This window comes from Mus musculus, chromosome 11 (genome assembly GCF_000001635.26).
Source record: "Mus musculus strain C57BL/6J chromosome 11, GRCm38.p6 C57BL/6J".
Classification (NCBI taxonomy): Eukaryota; Metazoa; Chordata; class Mammalia; order Rodentia; family Muridae; genus Mus; species Mus musculus.
The window spans coordinates 49067618-49075696 of record NC_000077.6 but is presented as its reverse complement, the minus strand read 5'-3'; the positions used below and the strand labels follow the sequence as shown (position 1 = coordinate 49075696).

The following is an 8079-nucleotide window of genomic DNA, read 5'->3' as shown; positions in this document are numbered from 1 at the left end:
TTCACAGAAAGGCTCTTCTCTGTCTTCTGCACCACAGAGCACCCCCAACCCAGACAGGAGCAAAGTTCCATAACACCCACACATCCTGGGTCTGTTGATCTTCTGATGCCATCTTGAACTTGGAGAAAGAGGGTGTATTGTGGGGCCATATTCCTCAGAGTCAATGCAGGGTCCTCTTTGGGGTGGAGGGTTGTTGTTGTAGTTTTTATTGTTATTTTTTATTTTGGCTTTGGTTTTGGTTGAGATCTTGCATGCTTTCAACCTAATATTAAGACCTTTTTTTCTATTCCTGTGAATGATGGCATTAGAATATTGATAGGAATTGCATTGAATCTTTAGATTAATTTTCATATGCCAGCCATTTTTATGACATTAATTCTGATCACAATGTGTGCCTCCTTTTCATTGTTTTGAGCACTATTTCATAAAGGTCATTTCACCAATAAGATCCTTTGAAAGAAAAAAAAAGAGGACGTGGAGGAGGAAAGAGAGAAACAAAGAAATGAACAAAGAAAATCAAGTGCTGCAGCCCTGTGGATTTATATTTGTTTTGTCTGAGCTCTCTTGCTTTTTATCCTGTCTGGTATCCAGGCCATACCATGTGCTTTTCTTACTGTGTTTCTGAGGCAGAGCTTGAAACCAGGACAGTGATGTCATCAGTATTTTCCCTGCCTCAGGCTTGCGTTGTCTGGGATCTTGCATGCTTTCAACCTAATATTAAGACTTTTTTTTCTATTCCTGTGAATGATGGCATTAGAATATTGATAGGAATTGCATTGAATCTGTAGATTAATTTTCATATGCCAGCCATTTTTATGACATTAATTCTTCTAATCCTATGGGATGAGTAGTATTTCTTTTTTAGTGTACTCCAATGTTTTTGAAGCTCTTAAAGGTTCAGTTATTCAGGGCTTTTCCTTTCCTGGTTACTCTTATTTCGAGGAATGTTATTTGGGGAAAGGTGGTGGCTAATTGTATAAATGAGATTGATTCTGTTTTCTTCTTTAGCATGTTTATCATTGGGATACATGACGCGACCAAGATTTTTAAGTTAATTTTGAGTTCTGTCACTTTCATGAAATGATTGTAAGAGTTCTCTGAGGAAGACTTGGGGTTCTATTATGAATAGAACCTTATATTATCTTTGACTCTTGCCTTTTCTATTTATAGTTTTTTTCCACTTGTTTTTTTATTGTCCTAGCTAAGACTTCAAGTACTGAACTGAATAAAGAATGGATAATAAAGGAGGTTTACTCATTTGGCACAACGTGGGCCATATGTTTGCCATATGCAGCTTTTAATATGTTGAGATGTGTTCTCTCCTTTCCCAATTTCTTTAGGAACTTGTCATGAAGAACATGTTTGATGTTTGTGTCAGATCATGGGCTCTTAGGAGAATTTTCCCTGGCCTGAGCTTAGGTCCTCCCACTGGGAGCCTCTTGCATGCCTTGTTTTTAAAAATGTACCTAAATCTCCTGTGGCCAACATGAACTTAGAAACCATGTCTGGCTGAACATCTAATATTTTTCTATTTTCCTATAAATGTACCATCATATATAAACAAGCAGTAATGGGTCTTGGGCCTGCCCTATATATGAGTCATATGTTACCATTTGGGATGTCCAGGACATAGACACAGCTCTGAGTTACTGGTATCAAGAGGAGCAGAGAGCAAACCTGTCATCTGCAGATGATGTTCTCAAGAAGTCTCTATAATGCCACTATTAAGATAAAAAAATGCTGGTTTTTCATCTTACCTTTCCCTTAACTAGGATGATATAGGTAGAGTATTCTCATTTCTCATTACTACATAGTTTAGGTCAAGATTCTCCACAGGAGCAGAACTGCTAGATAGAATCTACATGCATTAAAGGAGATCTAATAGAGTGGCTAAGCACCTGTGATCTGGCCAGTCCAACAGTAGATGTCTCCTGAAGGGAAAGCCAAGAACTCAGTCCATGAGGCTGCCTGTCACAGCCGGCTTTCAGTGTACACTGGAAGCCCTAAGAAGTGGGCTCTAATTCCAGTGAATGAATGCCGCCGCAGCAGAATAGATAAACTTGCCAGCTTAAATGAGAGCAAGCAAGCAAAGAAGAAATGTCTCCTTCCTCCTTGTCCTTTTATGTGGGTTGCCACCCAAGATGTAGCCCAGAATTAGAGTAGATCTTCCAACCTCAAATGATGCCATTTAGAAAAATGCATTAGAGGGGTGCCCAGCTACTTGGGTTTCAGTAAATTCCAGATGGAGACAATTTGAGCACCAAGATGAGACATCACTTGGGGTTTGTTAAAAGACAATTTCAACACTTTCTTATGTTGGGGTCCAGGAACTGGCCTACAAACCACACCATACACCAGTCTCAGTCAGCCACGAATAGTTTATGGAGCATTTGCTCCAGGACTGACCAATCAGTGCCACAGACCAGACTTGGGAGCTGATTAACACTGAGCCAGATTCATAGAGAGCTTTGAACTCTGAAATCAACAAATCTCTGTGCCAAGTTATTCCACTAATCTGTATTTAGAGATAAGAGGCTTCCTAAACAACATATATTTGTGGCATGCTTCTCCTGTCCTAATTGGTTGGGTGACCAACTGAGGCAGGGTGACTTGACTTGCCTAGCTTTCATGTCCCAACTTGCCAACCAGGGTGTCAGTTACCTCTGCACAAGCATTTGTGGCTAACTATATAAAGCAGGTCTCATTGACCTCTGTTATGATTGGTTTCCAAGAACAATAATGCATAGAACATAACAGACTTTGGGTTAAGAGTTAGCTCACGTAACAAAACATTCGTAGTAACAGTCACAACAACTTATGAGAAAGTTTACTTGTAATAGTGTAACATGAATGGCTAGAGGCAGTAGATATCCAGGCCATAACAACTTAGTTTTCCCACTACATAGTCTTCCAGCACCTGCACCACTATGGAAAATGACATGAAAACATTTTGGCCAGTGTGTGTTTTGTTTTGATTTTCCAAGACAATGTTCTCTGTATAGCAGCACTGGATGTTCTTGAACTCACTTTGTAGACTATCCTGATCTTGAACTCATCTGCATGCCTCTGCCTCTGTAGGCCATGTTCTTCAGGCACACACACACACACACACACACACAGAGTTTTGTAAGATTAGTTTCATCCTGTGAAAGTCAACATGTGTTATTTGTGGCTCTGAGGTCCGTATTCTTTTCTCTGAACAACAACTTCCAATTATACTAAATTTTTTCTGAAAAGCTCATGGTTTCATTTTTCTTCACAATTGCATAGATCCTTATTTTGTTTATGTTCCATAATGTCTTTGTCCATTCATCTACACTGAGTTGATTTCATTGTGATCATTAACACAGCATCTATAACCACGGATGTGCTTGCATCTGTGTGGTCTGTTGACTAACAGTCCTTCACGTTGAAGTGAGTAGTGTACCTGGGACAGTGATCAATATCTGAAGGAACTGCACCAACTTTTAACAGTGAGTGTGCTTCCTCTTTTCAACATTTGCTGTTGGTAGTGGTTTCTTGGAGGTAACATTCTGATTGAATTGCCCTTCCTCTGATAGTTCAGGAAATCGAGTAAATTTTCAATATGTATCAGCCATTTCATATAGTCTCTTGGCTGTCTCTCTCTCTCTCATTGGTCCACTAATTGACTGAATGATTTAGTTTTTCACTGTTTCAGGGATTATTACATTTTCAAAATACTCCACCCCTCCCCCAGATCTGACATCATTTGTTGTGTCTTCCACATCACACTAAGCCTTAGAGGGGGTAATTGAGGACATTTAGGACTGAGCATTCAAAAGTCACTTATGCACAATTCTTTGACCATCATGAATTAATCTAAAGTTACTCTTACTCACTAGCTTCTATGACCAAAGTTAAGAGCCATGCTAATTCGTGGATACAAACATGAAAATGTAAATGACAAATTGATGGCCATACCATGCCCATTTGACAAAATAACAGTAGCAGCTTCCCCACCAGAGCCTATGACCTCCACAACCAGAAGGTTTTAATTGCCACAACAAAGGGTTTTCAGCACCAAAGAGTGAAAGAACTTTTGTAGATATCAAAGTCACAAGAAACCCAGTAGATCAAGAGTCTCCACAGCCTTAGGATGCCTTCTGACCATGAGCTGAGCTCTCCCATTGAATTTGCTACCATTCATGTCTATTATTGAAGTAAAACTGAAAACCTGAATGTTAGTGTGCATGTCATAATGTGACCTTATCTGGAAAGGCTGACAGAACTATGAACTTGGGTAACTTCTTTTCCAGACAAAAATCTGGACATCTTAACCCAGGCTGACTTCATACTTGTGATCCATAGCGCCACCACCTCCCTAGTGCTGCTATTACAGGGTTGATTTTCATCTGGAAGAAGTAAAAACATTGTAAAGAAGAAAATAGTCAAAGGTTAAGGAATGTGAGTCAAACCAAAATTTGAACCTACAGCCAGGAGTAAGTGCTGTCCTGTCCTGCACATTTGATTAAAGAGAAGAAAGTCTCTATTTATAATGTAGGGGCAGGTACTGGACCCTGCGCTCCCATTGGTTGTTCTTGCTGAACTAATTTGTTGACCTTTTTGGTTTGTTCCTCCCTTAGGTACCATTGACATTTGCCAAGATTGGGTCAAACTTCCTCTTCTACATCCCCTCCAAAGGAGGATCCTGCTTTTGACCTTCCAGATGAAAACCAAAATCCTGTCTCAGGAATTAATCACCTTCATTGAATTGTACCTAGAAGATGGAAACCTTTAGGAAACAGTTTCTGCAATCAGCAGTGCTCTGGGTGACATAGAGAAAGTCCCACTGAACATTGCAGTGATGGGGGAGACTGGGGCTGGAAAGTCCAGTCTCATCAATGCTCTCCAGGGAACAGGAGCTGATGAAGACGGTGTGACTGCTCCTGTTGGGGTGGTATATACAACCATTGAGAAAAAATCATACCCATACGCAAAGTTTCCCAGTGCAATACTATGGGAACTGCCTGCCATTGGGTTTCATCACTTCCAACCACATGATTATCTGAAGAAAATCAAGTTTGAGGAGTATGACTTCATTATTGTCTCTGCTGGACGCATTAAACATAGTGATGTAGAACTTGCCAAAGCTATTGTGCAAATGAATAGAGGTTTGTACTTTAATCGAACAAAGACAGATATTGATCTAAAGAATGAAAAACTGTATAACCCTATGAGATTCAATAGAGAGAACACATTGAAGAGTCTTCAAATTTGCATTTCAAGTAATCTCAAAGAATGTTTCCACCAGGAGCCTCCAGTCTTCTTAGTCTCTAACTTTGATGTGTCTGACTTTGACTTCCCAAAGCTGGAATCCACCCTTCTCAGCCAGCTCCCAGCCTACAAACACCAAATATTCATGAGAACTTTGCAAGTTGTTATAAATGCCATAGTAGACTGGAAGAGGGATATGCTGAAACAAAAGGTCTGGAAGGAATCCACAACTCCAAGAGCATGGGCTACCATACCATCCCTGGGACTGACCCAAAAGGACATGGAGATGTTGCAACAGACTTTGAATGACTATAGATCCTCCTTTGGCCTGGATGAGGCATCACTGAAAAACATCGCTGAGGATTTGAACGTGACACTGGAGGAGCTCAAGGCAAACATTAAGTCTCCACATTTGCTCTCAGATGAGCCAGATACATCCTTAACAGAGAAACTATTGAAGTACATTGGAAATCCCTACTTTTCAAAGGTTTTCCACTTGCAAAATTATTTCATTGACACGGTTGCAAGCGATGTTAAAATTATCCTCAGTAAAGAAGAGCTTTTCACAGAGCAGGTGAGCTCATTCAACTCTAAGGCCTCTCCATATCGGGAGGAGTCCGTGGGGGAAGTGTTTCCAGTTGGTCCAGGAAGCACCTTTCTATTTCACTTCTTTGAGATGTTTCAAAGTGACTCTGACAAACTTTGTCATGTCCATGTTCTGCTCCTGTTGACATCCTGGGGTCTCTCTGGTGAGACTGTTACATGATGCACTCCTAAGGCTTTTCATTGTAAATCATCTCATTTCTCTGGTGTTTATTTGCTTTGTATTTAAGAAGTGTTTCCGTTAGATGGCAAGCTACTTGTCAGTTCCCTTTTGATCCTATGCTTTGAGAACCTCAGGTGGGCCAATCTGATGAAGTTTTTCATACCTGTTTCCCTTTAAGAGCTTCAAGGTTTCCATCTTACAGCAAGCTCTTTGGGACACATAGGGTTGGTTTTTGTATAGTGTGAAGAGTGAGTGTCAAGGTTTAACCTTGCCTGATGTCCAGTTTGCCAAATTCCATTCTTCAAACCATCTGCCCTTTGTACAGTGTGAGCATTCAGAAGCCTTGGTGACATATTGACTGACTGTAGATGCAATCTGTTGCCTGCACAGTCATGCACATTGGTGGCTCTGCTCTGCCTCTCAGTTTGTTGGTCTATGAGCCTGTCTTCATGCAGTTATTGGACTGTTTTTGTCACTGTGGCTCTGTGCTATGCTTGAAATCAGGTATTGCAGTGACTCCTAGCCCCGCTGGTTTTGATCAATATTGTTTTGGCTATTTGCAGTCTTCTGTGTTCCCACGTGAGTTTTGTGATTCCACAGTCTAGTTCTAAATGGCATTGATGTTTTGATTGAAATTGCATTGAGTCTGTAGATCACTATCTGAAGTATGGACACTTTGATAACATTGAGGTTTATAAACTGTAAACGGTAATCTTAGCATCTTTTGTTGCCTTCTTTGAGATTTCTTTCATGTCTGTTTTGGAGCATCTCACTTCCTTGGTTTCTTAATGAAACTTGACTGCTTCTTTCCTTGCTTGCTCTCTACCTTCCTTTCTTCCTACCTTCTTACTCTGCCTTCTTCTCTGGTGTGTATATTGTGCTTATTGTAAATGAACTTTCAAGAATTCTTTCAAAATTTTACATTTCTGAATATCTAAGACAAATCTTATGTATTTATTTTAATTTCATTCATCAGTATTTTCCTGGTTCTCATTGAGGTTTTTTTCTATTTCATTACATTTTAAGTGCACATACAACATGGAGAGTTTTACTAAGGCATTTCCATACATGTATGCCATTATACATTGTCATTCAGTCTTATCTGTTCTTATTCATTCATTTGCCTGCTGCCCTCTGCCATTCCCCGCCCTTATCTAGCTACTTCCCTTAAAGTCCCTTCTTCTTCTCATACACATTCTGTTCCTCATTAGATACATTTCCTCCTTCAACATTTCTTGCTTCTCATGTGATTGATTTTTTTCATTATTTATGAAGTATTTGACAGGAATTTAATCTACTCCAATTTCTTTGGAATCTTTTAAAATATTTATTTATACATTTATTTTCATGTATATGAGTCTTCGCATAGCCTTAAAACCAAGAATCAGATCTCATTAGAGATGATTGTAAGCCACTATATGGTTGCTGGGAATTGAACTCAGAACCTCTGGAAGAGCAGACAGACCTCTCAACTGCCGAGCCATCTCTTCAGCCCTCTTCAGAATCTTTTATTAGAGAGTTATGATCCTTTGTGTGCATTGTTGCCTTGGCTATTTTGAATAGTTACAGTGTTCTGTGTAGCAATGTGTGCTTCTGAATGGAAATATCTACCAATTATATAGAATGTCCTTATTAAGAAAATTCTCCAGAAAAACGGATCTTAGGAGGTTGGGTTGTTATGTAATATTAGGTTTATTTCCAGCTGGCCATCACAGTGTAGATGCCATATCACTCTTCTGGTGGCATCTAGTGAGTTTTAGCTCAATCTATTCCATGTCAGACTTGTTGAAAACCATTGTTTCAGATGGTTGCACAAGACTGGGACTCTCATACACTGCACACAACTGTGACATAAATAGGAGAGTATAAATGATGCACTATAGATGAATTTAAATTCATTTCTGTGATCACAATTACCAAGAGTTCTTAAATAATACTTGTAAATCAGTTGAGGGCATCCCAGCACCAGTGAAACAGAGATGAGGAGACTTCTGGAACTCATACTGTATGCATGAGCACCTGCACACGTGCATGCATCTTCACATACAAATTGTCAAGTAATTACCCTGGGAGTTTTG

General features: G+C 39.7%; 1 pseudogene; it reads left to right on the top strand.

The window, feature by feature from the left end:
- Gm12187 (predicted gene 12187) lies at positions 4605 to 6218 on the top strand (annotated as a pseudogene).
- Positions 6219 to 8079: the final 1861 nt, after the last annotated feature.